General features: G+C 40.2%; 1 non-coding gene across 1 annotated transcript; it reads left to right on the plus strand.

Moving 5' to 3' along the window:
• The first annotated feature begins 1,025 nt into the window (after nt 1-1,025).
• Nucleotides 1,026-1,132, plus strand: LOC127099870 (small nucleolar RNA R71). The gene has a single exon (XR_007794335.1). It is a non-coding gene; the product is annotated as a small nucleolar RNA R71 (small nucleolar RNA).
• The last annotated feature ends 2,354 nt before the right edge of the window (nt 1,133-3,486 follow it).

The following is a 3,486-nucleotide window of genomic DNA, read 5'->3' on the forward strand; positions in this document are numbered from 1 at the left end:
GATATTGGTTGTTGACTTTGGTTTGTCTAAGTCTTTGTGGATATGGGATTGGTGGTTTGTACGGGGGTGGTGGTTTGTAAGTTTTATCCTTGGCTTCACCTTCTTGGTTGGTTTGTTTCTCGGATTCCTCAGGTTCCTCTTCTTGGATGTTAGAAGTTTTAGACTCGCTCATTGCTGGGTTCTGAGGCCCTTCGTAAGTGGTCCCACTTCGTAACGAGATAGCGTTAGCTTGCCCTCGAGGGTTTGGTTGAGGTTGTCCAGGAAATTGGCCTCTAGGGGTAGTTTGTGGGGCTTGGTTTTGTGCTACCTGTGAGATCTGGGTTCCAAGCATCTTGTTGTGAGTGATTATCTGATCAACCTTGGTTCCTAATTGCGTTATAAGTTTGTTTACGTGAATATTTTGGTTTAGGAATTCTTTATTTTGCTGAGTCTGGCCCGATATAAAGCTTTCCATGATCTTCTCAAGGTTATACTTCTGGGGCACAACTTGCATAGGTTGATTTGGTTTTTGGGCTTGATAACCTTGCGGTCTCTGAGGTGCATTATTTTGGATAGGGTTCTGGTTTCTATAAGAGAGATTTGGATGATTCTTTCATCCAGGGTTGTAAGTGTTTGAAAACGGGTTACCTTGGGCGTAATTCACTTGGTCGGTATTTAGTTCGTTCAAAAGGTTACACTCTGCCGATTCGTGTCCTTTAGATCCACAGAGCTCGCACTCTGTGTGGACTACAGCTACGGTGTTAGTGTTTGTAGACATATGTTCGATCCTAAGGGCTAAAGCGTCCATTTTCGCCTGCATCACGTCTAGAGAGCTTACCTCATGTATTCCACCTTGGGTCTCCTTTTTCTCTATTGATGCCCGTTCAGTTCCCCATTGATAATGGTTTTGGGCCATATTCTCAATTAGGTCACAAGCTTCTGGATAAGGTTTGTTCATCAGCGCGCCACCTGCGGCAGCGTCGATGCTCATCTTGGTGTTATAATGGAGTCCATTGTAAAAGGTGTGAACAATCAGCCATTGTTCTAGGCCATGGTGTGGGCAGACTCTTAATAGCTCTTTATATCTCTCCCAAGCTTCGAAAAGCGATTCTCCTTGGTTTTGAGCAAATCTAGTTATTTGGTTTCGAAGAACAACAGTCTTGCTAGGGGGGAAATATCTAGCAAGGAATACTCTCCTAAGGTCTTCCCAGGTAGTTATTGAATTGGTTGGAATTGAATCTAGCCATGAACGCGCTCTATCCCTGAGGGAGAAAGGAAATAATCTTAAACGGATCACATCGGGTGAAGCGCCGTTAGATTTAAAGGTGTCGGCTAGTTGGATAAAAACTTTTAAATGTTGATTCGGGTTCTCGGTAGCGAGAGCCGTGTATTGGTTTTGTTGTACTAATTGCAACAAAGACGGTTTTAGTTCGAAATTGTTAGCAGGTATAAGGGGGTTTACAATACTCGAACTAGGTTCCTCATCAAAGGGTTGGGAAAATTCCTTAAGAGGTCGCCTATCACGATTCTCGAATATAGCTTTCTTAATTCGGATGAGTAAGAGGTGTGTACGAGTATAACATTCGGGTTCCGCTAGAGGATCTACTAAATTTCCGGTACTACAGGTTCTTCGCATTTACCGGCTAAAAATGCCTTAGTCTATACGGTGTAACAACAGGGTACGAAATTTGACGAAGTTGAACCTCGGCAACGGCGCCAAAAACTTGTTCGTTGTAATTCGCAAGTGCACGAATAACGTCAAAGTAATATAAAAGAATATCGATCCCATAGAGACCAATCATCAATCTATCGAATACTATCGTTACGGTGTTTATCTAAGGCGATATATAAGAGATATTTGGTTTGCAAAATAACGGTAAATAATAAATGCAGGTAAAGACAGGTTGAATATAATTCACGTCAGTTAAGTGATGTTTCGATTGTCTAAATAGAACTACTTATGAGGCAATATTTTCTACTCTTGAAAAGAATTCATTTAACAGGAAATGTCGCTTTCACATATTCAGAACCGAGTTTACCCTTAAATTAAGGCCTTTTATTGTCACTTATAAAAGGTGCGCAGAACGCTAAAGTAGTAAACCTATTTTTAAGAAATGAGACTCGTAAACCTAGTTGAAAAGTGATTTTGATTTGGAAAGTTTACCCAAGGAGTTTACTTATTTTAAACCTATCAACGCGTCCGAAAACAGTTTCAAAAATAGCTTTTCCTTAAAGTGATAAAGATTCCTAGTTACTATGCCAGGGTGCTTTCGCACTGCTCGAATAATTAAAACTAACTAAGTTTGTTTTAGAAAACTCAAGTTAAAAATCAAAACATCCTTTAAAGTATTTCTACAGATTTCAATATGTGAAACATTACTTTAACCGCGATCCTTACATTCTAACCTTTAAAAGATTTAGCCAGACATGGTAACACAAACGAACATAACGGTGTTAATCATGATGAAAAGTTTGTTTTAGAATGCGAGACGTAAAGAGCGAGTAAAGTGCGTAAAATAAATAAAGTAAAGCGAGTGCGGGAAAATAAATAAAGTAAAGCGAGTGCGGAAAATAAATAAAGTAAAGCGAGTGTGGGAAATAAATAAAGTAAAAGCGATGCGGGAAATAAATAAAGTAAAAGCAATGCGGGAAATAAATAAAGTAAAAGCGATGCGGGAAATAAATAAAGTAAAAGGAATGCGGGAAATAAATAAATATAGCGATAAGTATGAACATGCTCCAAACGAAAGCTTCGATTCTGATACAAAAATAAACCTCCGACTCCTGAAGCTAAAGACGACAGTGACTCGAAGTGACCCAACTCAATCTCACAAAGATGCGATAACCCCCCGATGTGACGGATTATCGCTATTACAAATGATAACTATATGCTTAGTGTTGTAAAACTAAGTTGGATGATAGAAAACGAAATGAGCTATTTATAGAGATTCTCAGCAGTTTGTAAAGACCATGGTGCCCTCCAACTTCCCCTTAGTGGGCTTTAGTGGGAACGTGATTTCCAAAGGTGGCGCCCGCCATCCCTTCATGGCGCCCGCCATGTGTGTAAATGGGGTGGATCATGGGAACGTGGCGGTTACCTCTTAGTTGAGGGCTGGTGACTCATGGCTTCCTCTATAGCGGCCGCCATGTGCAACGCCATGTGTGTAATTTCGCCGAAAAACCCTAATTTTAGGTCTTTTTGCTTTGTTTCTTCCAAAAGTGTCCGAAAGTGCTAAATATCTGAAAACAAGAGAAAATAGAGCATAATACAAAATAAAACGATAATAAAATCCTAATAAACATGTGAAATTCGAGTCAAAAACACAGTGTAATTCGGTGTGATCACACGGTCCTCTAGATAGTAGGCTATTACCTCTGGAGGGTCAATTTTGGAGAACGGGTAGAGTCCGTTGGAAATCTCCCTCTGATATTTGAGTGCTTCCTAGGAGGTATCAAGTGTTGTTTTGGCTCTGACTTGATCAATGATTCCCATGCTCTTCAGATTCC

Source organism: Lathyrus oleraceus, chromosome 6 (genome assembly GCF_024323335.1).
Source record: "Lathyrus oleraceus cultivar Zhongwan6 chromosome 6, CAAS_Psat_ZW6_1.0, whole genome shotgun sequence".
NCBI lineage: Eukaryota > Viridiplantae > Streptophyta > Magnoliopsida > Fabales > Fabaceae > Lathyrus > Lathyrus oleraceus.